This window comes from Nelusetta ayraudi, unplaced genomic scaffold (genome assembly GCF_046127955.1).
Source record: "Nelusetta ayraudi isolate G7.1 ecotype Tasmania unplaced genomic scaffold, CSIRO-AGI_Nayr_v1 ptg000007l, whole genome shotgun sequence".
Classification (NCBI taxonomy): domain Eukaryota; kingdom Metazoa; phylum Chordata; class Actinopteri; order Tetraodontiformes; family Monacanthidae; genus Nelusetta; species Nelusetta ayraudi.
In genome coordinates, this window is record NW_027466057.1 from 2,177,610 (window position 1) to 2,200,586 (window position 22,977).

At 48.4% G+C, this 22,977-nt stretch overlaps 1 long non-coding RNA gene across 1 annotated transcript in view; it reads right to left on the reverse strand.

Annotated features, from left to right (window-relative positions):
- Positions 1-9,029: 9,029 nt before the first annotated feature.
- The window catches only part of LOC142883152 (uncharacterized), a 51,843-nt gene continuing 37,895 nt past the window's right edge, over positions 9,030-22,977 (reverse strand). Inside the window, exon 5 of the long non-coding RNA XR_012926000.1 lies at positions 9,030-9,146. This is a non-coding gene — a long non-coding RNA (uncharacterized LOC142883152). The remainder of the gene's footprint in view (positions 9,147-22,977) is intronic.

A 22,977-nucleotide genomic window follows, 5' to 3' on the forward strand; every position in this document is an offset into this window, starting at 1 on the left:
GCGCTTTCTGTGGAGGCACCTTAAAGTCAAAGTGGGAGAAGCCGCAGGAAAAAAAACAAGAACAACAACAAAAAAAAAATCCTGCTCTCGAAGCTTTTTTTATTTCCGCGCGATACGTTCCACAGGGCGGACAGGAGGAAGCGTTGGGAGACGACATGTGACGAGGGAGGGAGAAATGGGAGCGGGGGGGGGGGACATGCAGCCAAATGTGAACCTCAGATGTAATGTTTAATGATTCACATCTAAGCTGCTGCGATGCCCTAAAGTCAATCTTTTCAAAAAAGACTCTCTCTCCCTCTCTCTCTCTCTCTCTCACAGACACACACACACACACACACACACACAAGCACACACCCACACATGCACAGACTGACTAGGTACCCTATGGTGACTGATTTAACATGCCTTCACTAAGGCAGCTCTATTATTATAAAGGGGACGGGGGGGGGGGTAGAAAACACGACAACAAACTGAGCGTAGTCGGCGGCTCTTCTCCGACGCGCTCGTAAGCAACGAGCGAGCGGCCCGAGAGCGCCAACGTCGGCCGAGCCCTGTGGGTTCCTCGCTGCACATTAGCGAGGAAACAAAGTCATTAAAGCGGCGCCGATCAATATAGCCTCATTTTTTCCAGCCGCTCGCGTGACTTTGTAGTTAAGCGACGATTCCCCCCAGTATCTATCACGGCCATCGCTTGCTGGCGCGGTGGGAGGGGTAGCGGGGAGAGGAGAGGAGAGGAGGAGGAGGAGGAGGAGGAGTGGGACCGTTAGCATCTTGCAGCTCATTGTTTTGGCTGAACGACCCAACGACTCTGTCTGTTTTGATTCCCCGCCGACGCCGCTGTTGGTGCGCGGCGGCGGGCAGCTGTTCCCAGCGAGGAGAGCTCTGATAAGCCCTCCGCGCGCCACCTGTTCGGCACAAAACTGCAGGCAAAGTTAGCCATTATCTGATGAACAGAGCGGAGAGTTTAGCCTCCAAAGAGCCACCTGGTCTGAAAAAAGAAAAGAAAAAAACGGAAAAGAAGGAACGAACAAAGTCCCCCGATGCCGCAGTAAACTTTGGTGATGTAATGATCCTAGAAAGTGGAGGATAATTTTTTGATCCAAAATGTGCACGCCGACGTATTGCTAATCTTGACTGACTTTTAAAACTCCCTTTTCCAACTCTTCTTTTAAGATTGTAGAAAGAAGAGATCAAGAGAACTCGAAAGGATCTCTGAGCAGGACAGCCAAGTAGCAGAGAAAAATCAAATCTAAATGCCTTTATTGTCATTATATGAAATTAGGAGCGCTGCTCCACTTGGTGCTTGATAATAAAAATGCTAGCAAGCGTGCTAACTGCTAGTTAAGGTAGTTAGCCAGTGCTGCTTTCACAGTCACCTTTTTTTAAATTCCCTATTTCACTTCTTCTTCTTCTTCTTTACTATTGCAAATATACAGCAGCATGATAGCACACTATTGGGCACAAAGATTGCTGGCATGATTGCTGCTAGCTAACGTGATTAGCTTGCACTGTGTTGGATTTGCTCGGGGAAAAAAAGGGATTTTATTTAACACAAGTAAAACTACGACTACTTCTTTCACTTAAAAAAAAACAAAACAACAACAACCAGAAAACAAAAACTGGTAAATAGTTAAAAGCAGATGGACTTTGGATGCACAACTACATGCACTCAAAAATATTCAGCGTTTTGTACAGAAGCATAATATTTGGAACGCAGTCACAGTGAGAATGTTTAAGACAAGCGTGTAAGACTAAAGACGGCCATGTTGAAAATTCCATCTGCCTGGGATTGCGCTGTGGTTTCCTCGCAAGTGTGCCAACGTCACAAGAGATAATGAAATAGCTGCCAACGCCATTTCATTCCAGAGCCGTGTGTGTGTGTAGCAAGCTGTTGTGCTGAGTTTTTGGCATGCGGCGTGCTCTGTTTGCTTGGGGTTTTTATCATTGCGACTGATCCGTGTTTTGTTTTTTTTGGTGTTGTTGTTGTTGTTAAAAAATAATAAAGAAAGACACAGACAGCTGTAAAGAAGGAGATGTAAAACCTTCAGAAGAAAAAGAGTTCCTTTTTGATGCTTTAGGAGTCACCACTTTTTTTCTGGGAGCTGTTGTTTCATGACGAATGCAAAACTAGAGGGGAATACTTTGTGTGTGTGTGTGTGTGTGTGTGTGTGTGTGTGTGTGTGTGTGTGTGTGTGTGTGTGTGTGTGTGTGTGTGTGTGTGTGTGTGTGTGTGTGTGTGTGTGCGAGGGAGCTCCGGCTGGCGCTGCGCATGTCATTTCTTTCAGCCACAGAATAAATCAGATCTGCTCTCCAGACTGCATACTGTACCTCTATGCAGCCGGGGAGTTGTAAAAGAAAGCCCTACATGAAATCCATTATGCTTAATTCCCCAAATCCATAATACCCTTAGAGGTCCTAATCTCCGTCCTATTCTTATATAAATTAGCTTCCTCGTCTCTGGCAGGAGAAGCTCTCCGAGTCGACACCGAAAGCCCAGACCTCTCCACTCTGATTTAAGTGGACCGTGGCTGCGAGAAGCAGCCGCAGTCTCTCCTTCTCCAGGCCTTGGCAACTTAAAGGCGCCGTTTGACATTTCAGCCCCGCCGGTGGGAGGACTCAACGGCAAAATTGACAGCGCTCAGACTTTTGCAGGGCTCAGCCAAGCCTGCCCGAGAGAGCCGGTAGCCGCTAGCTTCGAGAAGCCTGCTGTTTGTCAAGAGTCACGCAGGAATCACGGGCGCACCAACTGCTAGCATGACAAGTTGTCTTTTTTTTTTTTTAAGCTTCTCGCTACTTGCGTATAAATAGCCGGCTGCAATGTGGGCTGTAATCCTTAGACCTACTAGCAGGTAACATATTTAAAAATTTTTATTAATATCATTATTTTTACACTTAGCCACCGGAGGCACAGTCACGTCTGGATTTATATAGACGCTAAAAACAACTTAAAACCTCAACAGCGCCTAAAGCCGGGAGTTAATATTCTCTTCTCACTCGTGGCTGGAACCTATTTCGGGGTCATGCGCCGCGGCGCCGTCCCGTTTAGCTCTGACGTTAGAATTTAGGAGCGATGACGTCACAAATTCTTCGACCGGCAGACCTGACATTTTTAAAGGTGGCCGTTCAATTGGCCTTCAAAGATTGGACTTCCAACGTGTAACTGTAGGTAACTATTCGAAATGTCGTGTTTAATATGATGACTGCTCGGGGTCAGATGAGATAAGAGAGGGGCCTACCTTATGTCAGGCAAATGCTGGAAAATCCAACCTCGGAGGTGTCAACTCCAGAAGGATCATTTAATAAAAAAGAAAACTCCCAAAAGCGGAGGGCACTCACAAAAAAAAACCCCAATAATAACGTGAGCCTGTGGATGGGACAAAGCAAAACAACGAGTAGGACACACTTTGTCCTGGCGACGGAGGAGCAGGTGAGACTCATCAGGGTGATTGCAGGAAGGAGAGCCGCAAACAAGAGACGCAGCTGGTGCGCGACCACAAAAGGAAAAAATCCCCACAGCTCCGCCCGGCACGGCTCTGTGAAGGATGAAACTGATTTTCACCTGGTTGTTTTTTTTAACAGACGGGCCGAGCGGGAGCGGCAGTTTGAGGCCTTTTGCCCCTCTTGGCCCTCGCTGACACAAGCTCACCCACTGCACTTTCACCTGTTAGCCAGGCAGAGAGCAAAAGTCCTCTGAACACAGTGTGTGTCATCTCGGCTGGATATTATTCTGAGGGCACGTACGCTTGCACACACACACACACACACACACACACACGGGCATCATGTCCTTTTCTCGAAAGTGGTTTGGGGACGAGGACGACGAGTGAGGAGTTTGTGCTCCTGTGAGTGTGCTGCTACGCTAGATAACCAGGGGGGGCTTTGGGGTAGGAGGAGTGGGGTGGGGGGGGTGTTGCACCAACGCTTGGAACCAGGAAATAAAAACAACATTCCAAAGAGAATAATGCAGCAGCAGGAGGAGGAACCCGAGTTCTGCCGAGGTCCCATGGCGTCGCTGCCTGCCTGGCTGGCTGGCTGGCTGGCTGGCTGGCTGGCTTGTTGCGGGCCTGCGTGTGCGTGCGTATGTGCGTGCGTGTGCGCGCGCGCGCGCCGGCTCCTACCCTTGCGGATCTCTCTGCGCACGCCGCGCTATGTACACACGCTTGTCCTCCAGCGCAGGAATGAATCACAGACGCGCAACACAGTCACATAATTAGCGGCGGGTCCCCACAGTGGCGGATTCCACAGATTCCTCCCCACTTCTGGGAGCCAACGCAATGTTGTGCTTCCCTCTGGTGCGATGTTATTGTGTTGAGGGGGGCGGTGGTGGGCGGTGGTGGGGGGACGCTCTCACTCCTTCTCCTTCTATTTCTTAACCCCTCTCTCTTTACTTACCCCCCCCCCCCCACACCACCACCACCATCACCCAGCCCTCCGCCCGCCACCGCTCCCCTTAATGGCTCCTGCTTCCACACACCTCCCTTTGTAATTATTTCCTTCCCCTCACGCCTCCTCCTTCCCCTTCTTCTCCTCCCTTTATTATTTCTACCTCACCCCCCCCTCCCCGCCGCCCGCCTTTAGTTGCTTCTTATTTAATCTCTCTTTCGATGTAACTACGCTCCCCCCCTCCCTCCTCCCCCACCTCACCACCTCCACCATGCTTCCCCTTCTCTCTTCTGTCTGTCTCTGTTAAATGGGAGCAGTGACCCCATTATGCAGCGTTGGTGCTGCGGAGAGAAGGACGAAGGAGAGGGTGAGGAGAGGAGGAGGAGGAGGAGAGGAGGGGGTGGTGGTGGGAGGAGCAGGAGGAGGAGAGGATGGGAGGATGGATTATGTTCTGCGGGTCTGAAGAGGGGATGATTAATGAACGCAGCTCCCGCACGGGGTGTAATCCCTGTTCTGGACCGGTGGGGACGCCACTGGGTCACCTGTGGTGGCACGTGCACGTGCACGCGACATTCCTTGCTGACTCTATAATTAATTAGAGGGTGGGACAATGCAAGGTGGCTCCTTTATGTCAGATAAGTCAATGGCCCTTTTTTTTTTGGCGGACTACTCCTTTAAGTTCAACTGTGTTCCTTTGACATCTTGGTTAGTAGCAGGCAACTTTGGGTTGCTGGCCCAGCACCCTCACATCTCTGCAGCAACACCACACACACACACACACACACACACACACGAGCGCCTCCCACCCGGATGGAAGACAAGCTTGCGAGTTTGTCAGGTCTCTGCACCTTCGCGATGGATAGAAGGAAACGTCGGCGAGCAGGAGGAGAAGAAGATTAAGTCGCTGGGCATTGGGACTGGTACTGACCCACACGGGTGATGACGAGGCAGGCAGGCAGCCGGCAAGGTCGGACCATCTTATACCAGGCCAACAGTAGGTGAAGTAGGTGATGATGATTGCGACAATCGTGTCGAGGCAGGATTTTTTTTTTTTTTTACCAAGCCGGCGAAGCAAAAGAGTCGGGCGTGAATGAACAGCCGGAAAACAGGCTGAACAAATCGGAACAAGCAGAAGCAGCACTGAGTCACGTAATAATAACCAGCTCCTGTCGTCTTAAGGCAAGGAGAGACCTCGACGCGAGGCGTCGCTTCAAATCGCTGCTTGTTCCGCCAACAAAATTGAAACGCGCCACGTGACGCAGTCGAGAGAAGTTTGCAGCGCCGAGGCAAAGTGCGGGTCGGCGTGACGCGCCGTCCCACTGCGGCCCCGTTGTCTTATTTTTGGCAGGCTCGACCGCTCCGCCGCCGCCGCCACTGCTGCTGCCGCCACCTGCTGACGCTCTGACGGAAGCCGCCAGGTGTCTGAGCCGCCCCGGGGACTCGCCGGCTCCCCGGAGAAGGGAAACAGGCCCGCTGGGTAAAAAAAGGGAAAAAAAAACAAAGCTGCTGCAACTTGTTTGGACGTAAATCCCCGCGAAACCACCGGCGCTGGCACCGTTCTTCACACCAGACGTTGAAGCATCAGCGTCTCCAAATTGTTCGACGTCTCGGCTCTATTGGGGGAAATGATGCGGGAGGAAGCATTAGCGATGCAGCTCAGCCCGCTGCCGCCCAGGACGTCCTGTTTGGGAGAAGACGAGGTTTTACCCCCCCGAAGGAGTCTTTTGTTTGCACGGATTTGTCCACAAGGAGCCTTGTCGGATATTGTTGTGTAAAAATGATCACAAATGTTGAGGCTTTTTCGCGAACTACTTGTGAATGTTTTTTGGTCCTGACACCGCTAATGCCGGCGCCAACAGCCTGGTTCCACTGGGTCGAAGCCTTTAAGGCTTTGCCAGAGCCAGTTTGGATTGGAGGAAAGAGTGATGCTTCCGCCTCCTTTATTGCCGGAAAGCTGTTCATCGCTCACAAAGGCTGCCGTCAACGCAACTTCTTTGCTGAGACCTCCAGTATTTTTCCCCTACAAAGGACGCTGACCGGTCCAGCGATTCTCTTTCAGGATGGATGGGTGGGAATTCCGTCTGAAATGTTCAGTCCTCCAGCCGCGTCGCTGGATTGGCCACGTTATGTCATCATCAGCCTGAACAGGCGAGCGATAAAAATAAAGGTTTAAACAAGTCCTCTAGGTGGCATAAAGCAAAGTTGAAAAAGAGTTTAAAGAAGTCAAAAACAGTGGACATGGACAAAGACCCCTTTAGCTTTTCAGGGTTGTAATAAAACTCAGCAGCAAGATGAACAACAGTTTGCGGCCTCAAAGTGTGCAGAAAGATTTGCTCTTTTTGCTTTAGAGTGAGAAAAAAAATGCATCACATTCCCCAATGTTTTTGTGCTTCCGCTACCAAAGGCAAGACATGAACGTTACAGATGAGACACAATGAACTTTCAGTCCACTTCACGGCCCATTCAGGCATCGCGCTCCACTGGGAACCAACGGCTGACACTCTACAAAATGTCAGAGAATAGCGTGTGAATATTTTCACGCTGAAGACTCAAGGAAACTGCTTGTTTTTCTCCAACAAAAACGCGACTCACGGTTGCCGCTTTTTTCTTTTTTTCTTTTTTTGCTTACCGACAAACAATTTTGCCAATGTTTTTCTTCTGTAATTATTGCTCCTGTGACTCATTATTTAATCAGCTTTCTTTCTGATCATTACCAGGCACTTAATTATGGGAGTAACGTCAGGTGTGATTACAGTCTTGTGTTTCTTTTTGATGAGACAAGAGGAATTAGAGCAGCGCCGTGGGTGTTTTTAAAAGGTGTGAAAACCTCCTTTTTTGTTGCCCCCCCCCTTCTTCTCCTTCTCCTTCGTCTTCTTTTCTTTTCCTTTTTTCTTCCTTTTTTTTTTTTTTTTTTAGCTCTCAGCAGTCTGCTGTACTTGGCCCCATTTTTTATTCCCCTCCTTTTGTTCCGTCACTCCACAGGCCCCGCCCCCGCCGCGGACGCTGCTCTCGTGCACCTCGGCTGCATGTGGACACTTGATGGCAAAATGAATTTGCCTCTTTCCTGCAATGATGAGAGACGACGGGGGGGCGGGGTGTTGCGGGGGGGGGGGGGGGCACTGATGTTTGCGAGTGCTGCACACAAAGATGCTGCAGTAAATCATTGACAGTACATTAAAGGGCTCCTATTATGAAAAAAAATGACTTTTTTTTCATCCCTGTAACTTTGTAACTGTCTTTTTTGCATTGCCGGCAAACATACAGAGTATGAAAAATACCAACTTGCGCATTTCAAGGTTGGCAGGCTTTCGTCAGATTTGGTCGGAATTTTTTTTTTCTTTAATGTGTGCGGGGCGTCACTGCATGAGAACTAGTAGCCACATTCCCCGCTAACTACCGCTAGCAGTGATAAGAGAATCCACTTCAGGCTGAGTGAGAGAAAAGGTTGTTGTGTGAGCCCAGTGAAGCTCAAATTCAGAGTTTTAAAATGAATTTATCAAATCTGGAAATGGCTCTAACAGGCTGCTCTCTCTCTCTCTTTTATTTATTTATTTATTTATTTATTTATTTAAAAAAAAAAAAAAAAAAAATTTTTTACCTCGACTGAACTCCTGATGACGGTGAGTTTTGCAATCAGAAGTAAGATTAGCCGCTCCGCCACTCGGCACGAGGTTGGTGCAGACGCCCAGTTGTTGAAAGGAACAAATATGCTGCAAGACCGCTGGAGAAAGCGAGTCGACTCAGCAGAGCAGAATGTGCTGCTGCTGCTGCTGCTGCTGCTGCGGCTCGTACCGACCCAGAAGGGCTGCTTAAATGTTGCGCTAAATTCAGCATTAACACATCAGCGCCTCCGTCGCCTCGTCCAAAGAGCAACGCTCTGTGTTTCGCCGCCACCACGACCCGCCAGTTGAACCCCGTTGACTTTCATCGGCGCCTGCTGCTGGATGGCTGCATCATGTCGCTAATGCCTCTCAACTCTTCATTTCAGCATAAAAAGCAAAGTCGGGACCAAGCGCCTCTTTCTCTGCTCGGATCTGTTTACTTCACTCACCCCCCCCCCCCCCCCCCCCCCGACCCCCCCACCCCCACCCCTTTCATGGCGCACACTTGAAGTGTTTCTCCACTGCTCAAGATCAAGAGTGTATCCGGGAAGAAAGAAAGCAAAGAAAAAAAAAAAAAAAAAAAAAAACTGTATGCGGCCGAATTGGACCCTGGGCCACTGTTTACACTTGATCTTGAGCATGAGCTCTGCGCAACGGCACCAGGCTGGACTCTCACTGCCTTTAACTGACCGCGATAATCCACTTTGCGGCACAACATCAGGGTTTTTTTTCCTTCTCTTTTTTTCCTTGAGTCCTTGGCTGAGTTTCCAAAAGGCGTCTTAAGCATTATACGTCATCTCTCGCTCCATTCGCTGTATTTTTCGAGTCCTCACAGAAAAAAACTAAAAATTAAAAATCACAACGCTCTTGCCAATTGCCCCCCCCCCTCCTCTCCCACTCCCACTCCCACTCCCACTCCTACCCCCAGCAGAGAGGCATTGAATGAGGAGAGGTAATTGTGTGACATTTTATTTTGAAAAGGTTTCATTTTAGAGTGATTCCCTCGGGGAGATAATTCGCTTACCTCTGACATTTGCCGCCGCCGGTATATGTTTTTCGTCCTTGTAGATATTCAGCGTTTTCACTCCTCTGCTCCTCTGAAGGATGGCGTCCTCGCTCAAGTGTTTGGCTGCTGTCCTCGGCTGACACAAGCAAGAATGTCTGCAGCGCACAAAATCCAAGTCGGCCCGATCTTACATTTCAATAACTGCGGCGTTTCGTGCCAAACAATTATCAACAATTCCCCCGAGGTTAAAAAGCATCTCAGGTCTAAATTGCACCGACTCGTCATTGCAAACAATAAGATGTACCTCTCCGCTGTCAGTGAGGAGAGGAGAGGTCCGTCCTTTGTTTGCTCAACAGTTCACAGTCTGTTTAGCACATTCAAAAAGAGCTGAAAAATCTGCTCTTTCCAATGTCACAAAGGGCACTGATTAAACACCTCGAAAACACCGGCAGCCAGGTAATTCTTTCAAATGTCTATTGTCGTATCCTCCAAAACGATTTGAAGGCCCAACAAAGCATCAGTGCATATCAGCAGGGGGCTGTAAACAGAGGGCTAAGTTTGCTGTTTTCTGGAAACCCCTGGGAGTTTCCAGAGCAATCATTCACGGGGGCTCCGACACACAGAATGTGGGAGGGGGAAAAACAAAAGGTTTGAAATCGGCTATGAAATGGTCCTCTAAGTACTAAACACAAGAACAGATGAGCGTCGTTTGGAATATATCAACTCCCGCAGCATATGAAAGTGAAAACAATATGTCGCTTCATTAAATTCCTATCATGAAAAAGGAAACAAAAAACGCATCCGCTGAGGAGCCATCTGTCAGATTATGACGCATTCCGGCTTGACGTCGCCGGGATCAAGCTGATGCACGCAACAGAGGCGTTTAATCAAAGAGTCGGTCGGCTGATCGGGGGGCCCTTACGAGAAAAAGAAAACCCCTGCAGAAAAGAAGAGTTGATTCTCCTCCGAAGCCTCGCTACGGATTCCGTGGTGCGCAGCCGCCATCCGACCGGCGTTGGAATGCCAATTATTCCCGGGGCCTGCTCCGTCGTCAATATCTCAAAGGTATCGACTGCTCGTAAAACTCTGCATTACCGATGCAGCCTTCGATGTAAATTTAGAACGCGGCCAAATGTTCTACGGCTTGTAGAGAGCGCGCGGTGGCGCAACGCCGACAGATAAAGAGCCGTGATTTGCCGTCTCGAGCGAGGACGATGACGCGCAAACACAATTTACCGCCGCCGCTGCCGCTGCTGTGCTCGCCGTTGATATGTTAAAACCTCCGGTGCGATAACTCGCTCATGTTGCGTGTCGACGGCAAGGGGCGCGTTTCGACGCATTGGCGTCAAACTCAGATACACCGTGGGCCAAAATTTCAAACTCGGACAAAGTCTCGGGCCAACATCGATATTTATTGAAAAACAATCTTCCTCCAGATATAACAGTGAACCTTCTCACATGGAACCAAACCAAAGTTTTGCTTCAACCTGATTATGGTACAAGCAAAGCTTAATACCATGCAATAAAAAAAAAACTTAACATTTGCACACATGCAAAATCGAATTTCAAATTAAAAAACATATGAAATGTTTTATTTGCAGCGTTCTGATTTCAATTTCCAATGCCAAAATACCAGCAGAGCATTCTGGGATTTGTAGTGTGCCATATAAAAGCGGCGGACAAGCTTGAGTAGTGATTTTGTATTTCCTCGCCAAAATTTGGCCCACGAGCCAGAGTTTGACAGCCACGCTCAAACGTGTGTGACGTTCCCGACTGCCACTCGCACACGCGCGTTTTTGTCGGAAAGGTTCGTAAAGTCGCGGCAAAGAAAGTTAACCGAAATAAAGCGGGCGACAATCCTCTGTCACTTGGTGCTAATTAGACGCCTATTTCTTGAGAACATGATCAGCTGTTGTCACTCAATGAATTATTCAGAGCCCGTTTCGATCGTCGCCCCCGGGCTTATGGCACCTTAAAGGGACAGTCCACCTAAACTTGCACCCGTACGCCATGCAAAGGCAGCCGTGTGTGTTTAATGCTTCAAAGGAAGCGCCTTTCTGTCGGAGGCATTTAAAGTATTCTTATCCTGATGACTCAAGGACAACCTTGCTTTGTCCTCCTTAGAACAGAATAGTTTTCAGGCAGAAAGTAATAAACACAAAACAGAGGTGGCTACAGGATAAAATTGAGTTATTTGGTATTCCAGCTTGATTTTCCACATTTTGAATGCGGAATGTTTTTGGGGGGCTACTAGCATGTTCTGCAGCACTTTAATAGCACTCGTTGCTGTTGATGTACAGATCTGGAGTGTGAATGTCCTCCATGTTGATCCATGCGAGGGGGCTGCAAACACGGCCCCTCCTCCTCCTTACCACGATTGTGCACGCAGAAGTGTGAAGTCCAAACCGCCAAACAGCTGCAGTGCACCAAGTTGCTCAGACTGCAGTGGTCGCGGCGCAGGATTCGCTGACAGACGACTGTCTGAATAGCGCTAATGTGCACGGAGAGCACAAGGAGGGACCTCGGATTCAGCTTGCGCTAGTTGCCCAACATCGGCCTGTTTAATTGTCCTAAACACGTATCCCACAGGAGAAATCCGTCTGGCTTTGTGGCAAATGGATCGGCTCCGGTGGTGAAGTCCAGTTGAAGAGCAGCTTAGAAGTGCGGGATGTTGCTTTGATTTCCTCCAGGTGCGCGCCATCAGACCCGTGACAAGCCCGAGTCGTGGTGTTTATCTCATTTGTCTGGCGGATAGAAGCTGTGGTTGCCACTGGGCCAAATTAAAGAAAACACGGAGAGTCTTGTTTCCAGCTAAAACGAGGCCAAAAGCCTTTAGTGAACCTATACGGTAGAGTCCCCAGTGTTGCTGCGAGCGTTTTACAAACTTTTCCTCGCCGTTAGTGATGTTTTTGTTCAGCGGGCGGGAGACAAATATGAACGCGTGCCAGCTCTCCGCTCTTCGCCGGCTCGTTTGAACCGGCAAAGTTCACACAGGAGGCAAACGGAGGTTGGAGGCGGGAAAATGGCGATGTCAGGGGGTGGGTTGTACCTCATTAACCCCCCGGCCTTTTTTTTGTTCAATTTCCATGCTCCGAGTCATCAGATAGAGGAGTCTGGCAGCGGCGCGTCTCAGCGTATGTTTATATTACAAGCAAATAGTCTGTTTATGTTAATTCTTACAAGTCAGCGAGGATCCTGCAAGCTGAGAAGCAAATTTAAGAAGAAAAAAAGTTTACCCTTCAAATGAACCACTCGCTAAACGCTAAAGAGGAACCATCGGAAACTGTAAATATCATATTATTGTACCTTTCTGGATGTCACGAGTTGGTGTTTTATTGAAGGCAGGAGCTGCTCTGCTGCTTCCATGAGGCTGAACTCCATTAAAATGCAGAGTAAAAATTTATGTCGTAGGAACATTTTTTGGGGGAGAAGAGGGATAAATTAAATGAAACCTAATCCGATTTTAATGCAGCTTAGTTCATTCTGAAACTTTAAAAAAAAAAATTTTTACATCAGGCGCGCCTATTCATCTTGCAGTTTTATTCTGAAAGGCTTTGTCTGTCTTTATAAAGGACTTCTCTTGACGCTCGCTTGCCCTTAAGCGTCGTAAAAATCATATACGATAACGACGTTACAGGGTTCCTTATTGCTGTGTTCAAACTCAGTTTAGTTTCAATCCGATCAATTTTTATGGCACAATTTAATGACATTGGAAACCCCTCCCCCGACAAGCACAATTACCCCGTATGGAGTCGGACAACTTTTCAAACTTTGTGATCTAATTCTGGAGAGTCGGAACAGTGCTCGGCAAACTGGCTGTTTGGAGGTTTTCACCAACAGGTCGTGCGTTTGAATTTGGTTTGGAGAAGGACGGCACTTACTTCCCGTCTGCAAACAGCAGCGAACCAATGCGGACGTGAATCTTATCAAAGAGAATTTAAATCTAAAGAGACCAAACACCCAGTCAGCTACTGCCAAACCTGGCGCCGTGCACGAGACGTTTAAGGACACGACGGGCTGCGTGCACAAGCAGGACGAGAGCGTTCGCTGCTCTCTCTCTCTCTCTCTCGAATGCTTTACTGTATGCACTCACCTCTCACTTCGTCAGCTAAAGCATTCAATTAACGCTTAGCAGAAACCGCTAATCAGGAACAAAAGCGACTTGAGCGACGCTGAACGCGGTGTCAGGGGTCAGAGGTGAGAATGGGCCGACTGGGGAGGGAGCTTCTGTGGAACAGCATCTCTGAACCCACAACCTTGAAATATACAGATACTCACCGATCACTTTATCTAACTAGCAAAATGAACCTAATAAAGTGGCTGATGAGTGTATAAACAGCTCAATGGGTTTTATATATATATAAAGTTTTGACGCAATTTAAACCTGCTTTTATGCTCTCCAGTATTGTATGCGAATGCTTTTGTGCCAATGCTTCACTCTGCCCTCATGGCTCAGGCACTCTTGGAAAAAGAGCCGTTAAATCAAAAGGAGCTTTTTACCTGGTAAAATATATAAAACCATGCAAGTTCTGGACTGAATCCTTGAAATCCCCTTGAATCATTTTGGAAACAAACCTTTCATCTTTTCTCCCCCCAGTCATTTTGGTTTCCAACACTCGGAGAGAAATGAGTCAGAATTATTGCATCAAATAAAAAAAATTAAAAAAAATACAAAAGGTGACATGTTAAAGTAAAATCTCAAAACTATTTGGTTTCCCAGGATTGTTCATTTTAAATAAATTGGCTGGAGCAATCTGATCAGCAAACCTTGATTGACCACATTTGCAACCCTGGAAGCTATCCTTGTAGCTATGTTTATATCACTGGTAGCTATATTACAGCGCCAATGCCTAATAATAATAATGCTTGGACATATTATTTCACAGGCCCCCTCCCCAACCACCACCAACCAACCAAATTAAAAAAGCAAAAACACAAAAACTCGGACCCTCGCAAAGCTGCCCGCTTGAATTATTTAAAAGTTTCTTTGTGTTGCCACGGAGTGTCATACAAATAAAGTTTATTGCCAAAAGGACTTTTTTCAAACTTAGTTTCGCTGCGGCGCAGGATGGCTGAGGATGAGGCTGCAATAACAGCCTCAGAGGACTTTCTCATCCCTCCATTATCAGCAGTAATTTCACAGCAGCAGGATCTCCTGCAGCCTGCTCCATCATAAAATATTAGGTATTTTAATAACGGTCAGTCATAGAGACGCTCCCGCGCGCGCACACCCGTGCATGCCCGCACATGCTTGCGCGCAGCCAGACCCGCGTACGCACACAATTCCCAACACACACAGAACTGTACATACACTTTTAATGACAGTCAAGCACCAGCCTCCCTTTTAATATTCATGCCTTTTTATGTAACCTTTACGTAACTCCGGGACATGTGTACACGACGCAGCGTCTGTGTGTGCGTGCGTGTGTGTGTGTGTGCGGTTTAGGTTTTCTCCTCTGTAGTTTCCCTCATTATGAGAAAGCCCTTTAATGTTTGTCTCCCAGTGGAGAGGGGAAGGCAGCGCGAAACTGTTATTGCGGAGCGAGAGGCAAGAGAGGGGGGGGAAAAAAAAGAGATGGTGTGTGTGTGTGTGTGTGTGTGTGTGTGGTGGGGGAAGGGGAAGGGGAGGGGGTGATGGGTGTGGGGGGATCTGAGCAAAGCAGCCAGACAGACACTCCTGCTCATGCGGTATGATCTCTCCAGCACACTCATCTTCCTCACCCCCCCCCCCCAACCCCCACCCCCCCAAAAAAAACATTCCCCCCACACTCGTGCGCGGCGCTCGTCCGACTGCGTGACGGTGTGACCTCAGCGATGCCGTCGCAGCGATAGGAGGAGTGATCCGGGTGTTGCTGTGGTAGTGGTGGTGTTTTGCTTGTTTGCTTTTTTTCCCCTCCTTCCATCTAAGATGATGATAAGAAAAGGGAGGGTGATACAGTAGAGGGAGGAAGAGGAGAAGAGGAGGAGGCGGATGGAGGGGGGGGGTAAGATAAGAGAAGCAAAGAGGTGATGAAGAAAGGATGGAGGGCGAAGATGTAATAAACAGTGAATGACAGGAGCTGAGGAGGAGGGAGAGAGGGGGGAGGGAGGCAGGGAGGGAGGGATAGCAAGCAAGAAAAAGGCAAAGTCTGCTGCCGTCAGAGTCTGACTCTGCATGGCAGTGACTGGAGAGCCCCCGGGCTGCACGTGCAAGCGTGTGTGTGTGTGTGTGTGTGTGTGTGTGTGTGTGTGTGTGGACATGCTTGGTTACCCACTGATAACCTCACAGCACAACTGTCACAGTCATGCTTTCATTCAGTGTCACAGCAGCCAGGGCAGAGACTGCATGTCTGTGTGCCTGCGCATGTATGTGACTCTGTGTGTGTGTGTGTGTGTGTGTGTGTGTGTGTGTGTGTGTGTGTCCATCTGGCCCCCCTCAACACAAACCCACGTCCCCTATATCCCCCCTTATACTTTGCCGGTATCAAAGGCCAGGATTTAAAAAGGACGCGGGGCACCTGGAGTCTGTCGCACAGTCCCGCAGGAGCCTCGTGGACGCTGGGAGGCCGCGCAGCCAGCTGCTGCGGCGCCAGGAGGCATCTTGGTGGGCCGTCGCTGGACCCAAACAGAGAAGCAGGAGGGAAAATGGAAGCCAGGAGAAGCGACGGGAGCCAAACAACCTGGGCGGCGACCGCAGTCGCCAGACGATGGCAGCGAGGGGAGATTACGGAGACGCTTCTCCACCCGAGCTTTTTTTTGGGGAGGGGGCGCTTCCCTTGCCAGCCTAATGAGTCCAATAACTTCAGGCAAATAAACAGCGTGTTTGTGACATCATCCGCAGCCAGACATGTCCCTAAAATATTCCTTCCCTCCGAGGCCTTGACTTGACTTCAGTATTGGCAAATATTAATGAAGATAAACTGAAATACTTCAGACGTTTCAGTTTTACAGATTTGCTCTTTGCTTCGTCTCAATTGCACACTGAGCTGATGACATATCAAATGAATGTTTCAAAACAATAAATCTTTGCATTTGTAGAATTTAAAAGCCGTGATTGTACTGTAGCCCCCCCCCCCTCCACGCCCTCCCGCCGCAGCGCTTTGTGCGGCATTGTTGTGAAGAAAGTGGCTTTGTTCTGTATGTGCGGTTCCTTCAAGTCTTTGTACTCAATGAAAGCTATATGCTTTATTATTTTAAGGACAAGGACAACTGGCGTGCTCATGGAACAAGGAACTGGCAGACATGCGTGGACGTTTCACATACAGGCCGCATAATGACAATAATAAGTTTGCTGGTATTTCACTCAGAATGAGTAGGATTTAAAAAGAAAAGAAGAAAGATATGGAGAATTTGAAGTGCGATTAGCTTTGTGTCCGCTGGGGAAAAGAAAAAAAAAAAAAAACAGAAGGATTTCTATCACCAAAGGAAATGGCCTGACAGATTAGCTGCTTCAAAACTAATGGAGGATTCTACCTCCCTGGAGTGAAAACACAGTCGGAGGTGACCAGGACCAAAAACTTGATGATCTCATTAAAGGCGACTTGTGATCCCGAGACTCAATTAGAGGTGGCCGAACATCTGTGAGTTGTGTTGGTCGGCGGGATGAAGGCAGATCACAATACAGCCGAGAGAAAAGAGGGAACGGCCTTTTTTCTCCATCAGCTAATAGGTAGTGGACCCCAAAAGAGTTAAGTTTGGAGTGGTAGTAAGGAGAGAGAGGTAGTTCTCCTCAAAGCAGAAGCTGATTTAGCACTGCGGTAGTTCATGTGAAGTAGGAGAGTTAGGGAAGGGACGGCGATAAAGACGGAGGAAGAGTCGGTCACAGAGAGAAAGATGGAGGCCGAGGTTTTCCCAAAGAGGGTCAAGTGACACTGGGGCAGTGGAAGCGATAAAGACAGAGAAGTGAGCGGTAAACAAGCAGGGATAAAGATTCCCAGGGAGCAGCAGAGGTGGATGCCGCGTCAGAGATACGTGTCGCGCCAAAGACCGATGAGGAGACGACAAAGGCACCGGCTCGGGAAAGGGAAGGGAAGGACGGAGTAATACGCCGGAGAGAAGACGGGAGCGGAGGTGAAGACAGGTGCAGCGATGGAGACGGGAGATAGTCTCGGGGGTAACGACAGTAATCTGGAAAATGAGGGAGACCGAAAGGTGAAGGCAGAGCAAAGCACCAAGACATGTGGGACCAGATAAAGATATAAAACTTTTCAGAAACAAAAAATAGGTGGGTAGGGTCAGCAGAGGTCAAGGTAGGGGTCGGTTAGGGTGACACGGTCAGGCAGGGACAGAAACAGTTCTAGATCAGAGTCGAGATTAGGCGTGAGCAAACTGTGGGCCGGGGGCCATATGCAGTCCGTTAAGCTTCTAATCCGGCCCGCTGAAACATGAAGAAATTATATTAATAGTCAGTCAGTCATAAAATAGCTGTATTTCATCCTTTTTTCAGTGTTTTAAGAGTCATTTCAATAAAGAGCTAAATACCGTGGCGCTTCAAAGACACATTTTGTTGTAACTTTGTTTTTGTTCATTTTCAACAGACATTAAAGCACATATTTCTTACATATCCCATGATATATTTATTTCTCCTATGAGGTGGGTCAACGGGTCAAAAAGTGTGCCCACCCCTGGTCTAGATCCACACAGGGGTGGATGTGAAGGTAAGCGATGGAGGTGAGACAGAGAGGAAGTAACACACGACGCCTCAGGGCTGGCCGGCGGCCACGCTAGTCACTGCCCCACCCAGCAACGTTTGAGAAAAACACATTCTTTATTTATCCGTTTCAATTAATTAATCAAAGCTGGAGAGATGTCAAGAGAAGAGAAGAGTAGAGAGGGAGAGAAGAGAAGAGAAGAGACACCGACTCTCTGTCGACTTGTTGTGAGTGTTTAATTTGTCACCTGATTTGGAAGAAGCCATCAGCCGGAACTTAGCTGACCCACTCTGAGCCCCTCCCTCAAACTGTCACCGTCCAATCCAAGCCCGTCACTATGCGGGAGAGGTCGACGGCTGCGCTTCTGAGAGTTAGCTCAGCTAGCAGACGTAGCATGTAGGTGTTGCTTGACTCAGTTTGTCCACGTTCCTCCTCTAGTTCATTCTACTATAGCGTCTTAAGCCTTTTTGTTTTTGAACCCAAAAACAACAACAACAACAAAAAAAAAAATCTAGTTTTACACTGGACCATCCCAAAATACAATGTCTGCCTACGCCACCGGCATAAAGGTAGAGGCAGAAATAGTTACGGGGGCGGTTGTTTGGATAGATGCTGAAGATGAAACAGATGTAGCCGGGAAGGTTCGGAAATTGAGAATCGAGTGGTAAAGAGGTAGAGAAAGTAGGTCCAAAACACACAACGCAGCCTTATCTATACATGCAAAAAACATCCACCATTATTACAGCTAAGGGTAGATATGGAGACAGAGGTAGATATGGTGATATGAGGAGCGCATCATGGGTGTGTTATCATGGAATTTAGCATCACGGCCACCCGCTTTATCCTGGGTTAGATCGTAACGGGGGTAAAATGCACACACGCGAGACGTATGGGAGGCGCTACAAGTACAGCAAAGGTAGAGGGAGCCTTAAACACAGCGCTAATATTTAATGTAAACAACAGCGTTCCCCTTTGGAGCTCGGCAAACCGGTCCTGACGCCGTGGTGTGTTGTAAGGGCTCGCGGTATCGACGCGCTCCTCTGCGCCGGCGTATTGATTGCCCGCGTTAGCTGTGTGCCTTTGATTATTGTTTGTTTTTTGTTAATTAGTGCGCTGTCGTGTCTTACAGAGGCACTTCTTGCAGCAGGGTAAAAGAGTGAAGGTGAAGCCACACTCCTGTGTTTACCAGTTCAGACAGAAGGCGTTTGTGACGAGGTTGCGGGAGCACTGGGTCTCATTCCAGGCAGAAGCAAAAGGTGGTACTTGCGTAACATGTGTACCAAATGTGTAAAAAAAAAAAATAAGAGTTCACGATCACGACAAAAAATACCAGATTGTCGTGGTTATACTTTATTTCTCCGCGACAACAAAACGCCCCCACAGCTGTAGGTCAGCGTACGGCACGGTGCGGTCGCAACTTAACTGCTTCAGGAAATTAATTTACCTCTGAGGATGAATCACTCTTGTCCTCGTGATCTTCTTCAGCAAAAACAACTGAAACCTCCTTAAAGATGCCTAGGGTTCTAATACAACACCATGAACATCACTGCACATACACATGCAGATATAGATATATATATATATCTGCTGTCCCTGTGTAGTGCCACACAGTGAAGGAGAACATCCACAAGGCAGGGCATCGTCTGTGCGAGTCCGCCGTGAATGCACAGAGAAATCAATGAGTGAGTTATAACCTGAGTATCATGGAGAAGGACGGCATAGTTTAGCATAATGCGGCGGCTTTTTTCCACTTCCCATTTCCCCGTCCCTGGCGCTAAACCCACATTATCAACTCTGCTTGCGCAGCGCGGCCAGAGACCTTCAGCGTTCATATCGCTGCGCATCTTCTCCCTCCACATTGCCTCCGTGCCGTGCCGGCTCTCCTCGAGCGGGGGCTAAAGATGCCCTTTGTTGTGCCTGTTTAAAATTCATAGCTCGCTTTCTCGTCGCATCTGCCGCCGCCGCCGAGACCATTAGGAAATCAAGTGGATGTAAGCTGACTGTAAATGTTTTTTGTTTTTGTTTTTTTGGATCCAGAAAACGCTTTAACACAGGCGGCGGCGCGGCCGCCCCCTGGAAAACTAATTGCACACGTCACCCTCGTCTTAAGGTGTGTTTGCAGACGGCAATGTCTCGTTAATACCCTCCGTTCCGCCGTCTTAGGAGACGCGTTCAGTTTGCACACGACAAACAAAAGACTGAACTCAATCGCTTTGGCGAGGCAGCCGCCGAGCCGTCGCCGCGCACGGCGTCTCACCCCGAGCTCACCCTTTTAGCGGCCGCGCCGCCGGGGTGGCTGCCCTCCCAAATCCTTCTTCCCCCCCGCTCCAGTCGTGTGTAAGCAATCCTTCCCCCTCATCTCCCCCCCGAAAAAACAGACAAATCTGTCAATACAGAGACAGACTAATGAAGCATTTTGCCAGTTTGCCAGAGAATATTATATTCTAATGTGCTGCCAGGTTCACAATGGAAACTTAATTACCGTTTTGACATTTGCTCTAAAAAGGGGGGAACGAGGGCGCTCGCCGTGTCTGGCAACCGTTCCTCGTTGTTCCTCGGCTCTCCTTCGCTTTCTCTCTCCGTCCACCGATGGATATTATTCCTGCTTGGCCGAGATACTGAAGCAAAATGAAACACACAAGAGCCTCCTAATAAGTCCTTTGACCAAATGGGCCATCGAAACATTTCAGGGATTACTGCCGTCAGATGCACCATTGTGTGTGTGTGTGCTTTGTTTTTTTGCCCACCAGATATGACCTCATCCTGTATTTCAGTGTCTGCGCCGACAGCCCTCGCTGTGTTTCCAGGCGCCGAGAGTCGCAGCAGCTGGCAGTAATCCCGCATTGTTTCATTTCTCACTTTCGGCTCCCCCCTTTTTTTTTTTCTTTTTTTTTGCCTTTTTTCCTTTCATAATGATAATCTGTTTTTCCACTGATGGATCTAATTCCAGGCCGCCGCGAAGGTACTGACGCAGCAGCGGAGCCGGAGCATACGAGAGCTTCTCGAGAGTCTTTTGACAGAATAAACTATCAGAGCAGTTCAGGGACTGTCTGATGCGCCACTGGTTTGTTTTCTTTTTTGTTTTGTTCCAACATCACCACCCCACCCCGACACCTCTCCTCCCCCCCAAAATATGATCTCATCCTGTATTTTGGCGTCTCTGTTGACAGTCCTCATTGTGTTTTCTGCTCTGGCGGGATTAGCGGCGGCGTTTTGTTTTTTTCCTTCGTTTGTACCGCGAAGCCGTCTTCATTTTCCGTGACCGCGGCGCTCGCCGGCGTTTCACAGTCCACTTGACAAAGCGTCCCCGTGTTTGCAACAGCACGCTGATTGCCAAACATACCGACTGGTCCGCACAGCCGGACGAGCCGGCGGCGACGCTCGGCTGCTGGCCGGAGCTCCGCGGGGCTGATTGTCGAGGAACTGCAAGACATTTTTCAGCCGCGAACGGCTGCGGAACTTACAAATTGCTCCCTGCAGACCAAAAGTGATGGAAGGTCAATTCGGTAGATCAAAAGGACTCGACAGAATCAGGCCTGGTGGCCCCATAATATCGTGGGGGTCTGAATCTGTTTTCTGACCTTCTGACGCCCGCTACCCTCGCCTCACCTCCGCCTTTATTGCCTCTCCTCAGACCAGCTGGACGCCTCCGTCTGCAACACTCTGTACCTGATAATCAGGATGAAACCTGGTAAAAAAAAAAAAAAAAAGTAGGAGTATTAATCCAGAAGACTGAAGTTGTCAAAGACTCTTCCTCTGCTCAGGCTGCTGTTGCTGCTGCTGCTGCTGCTGCTGCTGCTGCTGCATGCAGGTTGTCTTTTTTTTTCCCAACCCTAAATTCTTCCCAAAATATGACTTTCTGTCCATTTGTCGATTTTCAGCTGATGCGATAGCGGGGAAGGTGTATTTTGGAGATGGTAGGAGGCGTAGAGTCAGGAGTCAACACAAAGAGAGGATGAAATGTTTTTAGAAGTCCCATTTTTATCTCGGCGCCGCAGCTTGTAATTCCTTTTCCCCTTCTCTGCTTCATGGCGTGCACATACACTCCATCAATGCTGTGTCGATCGCGGCGTCCAGGAGCAGATACTGCAGTTAGGTAACAGCGGATGTGGCCAATACGAAAACGAAATACAGAACAAATGAATACACATTTTTTAGCTACATTTTAACTACAATCGTTCCCACTCCTCCAACATTTTGTAATCACACATTTTAACCACTGAAATGAAGACTATGTACGATACTGAAATGCTAAATATGGTCACACAATGTGGGCGTTATTAAGTCTACCTGATTATGATTAAAGGTGCACGGCTTGATTATGTGTTCACTCTGTTGAAAACGATATTTCACCTAAATTAAAACAAACATTTTCTCACTTTTACAGTAATCATTGGTACAACTGAGCTTGCTTTTCCAAAAAATAAATGCAGCTAGTTTGATTTCGCCACTGTAATGAATTTAAGAGGAGTAGAAACCACCAATATTAATACTTCACCAAAGACGTCGCTGTGTTTCCTTGACATCCGCTGATGCAAGCCGGTCGATCTTCATTGCTCCGAGCCAATGGACGTAGCAGCTACCTAGCACTAGTCCATTAGCTCTGTGTGATATCAGCTCAGAGACATTTACAGCCGCAAGTTTGCTAAATTAACCCGGCATGCCAGATGGAACGTTTCCTAAATCCCTTGGAATTTATCTCACGTATCCATCTGGTACAGAGGCTGCAGAAGGCGTCCAGACGGACGGCAGGCAAACTTGAAAGGTGGTAAACTATCTGGATGTGGATACACGGTAAGATTGCATCCGTTACGGCTAATTCAGGCCTCCCATTGGTGCGAGGCGTGACATTAGCATTAGCGGCGGTCGAACCTGTGGCCACTGCTTGAAGGTTGGACGTGGTTGTGCGTTCAGTGATGCTATTCTGGCGTCCTTGGTTGTAACCAGTGGTTATTTTTATCTACTAGTACCTTTCTGCAGTCTCCAGCCAGTCTGCCCACTCTGACCTCGCTGGATATTCTCTCTTTTTGGGAGCGTTCTCTTTGAACCCTTGAGATGGTTGTTGTGATCGTGTGCAAATCCCGGCAGATCAGCAGCAGTTTGTCAAACACTCCTGCAGCCCGTCTGGCACCAGCAACCATGTTCACCACGTTCAAAGTCACTTCAATCCTCCTTCCGCCCCCGGTTGTGACACTGGCTTTGAGCCTCCACATCTGCACGCCTGTATACACTGAGTTGCAGCCTCTTGATTTTGCTGATTAGCTTCTAACTTGTGTTGATGAGTAATCGAATGTTGTGCCTTAAAAAAAAAAAAAAGAAGCAGCGAGTTAAAAACTCAACTCGCTGCGCTTCATGC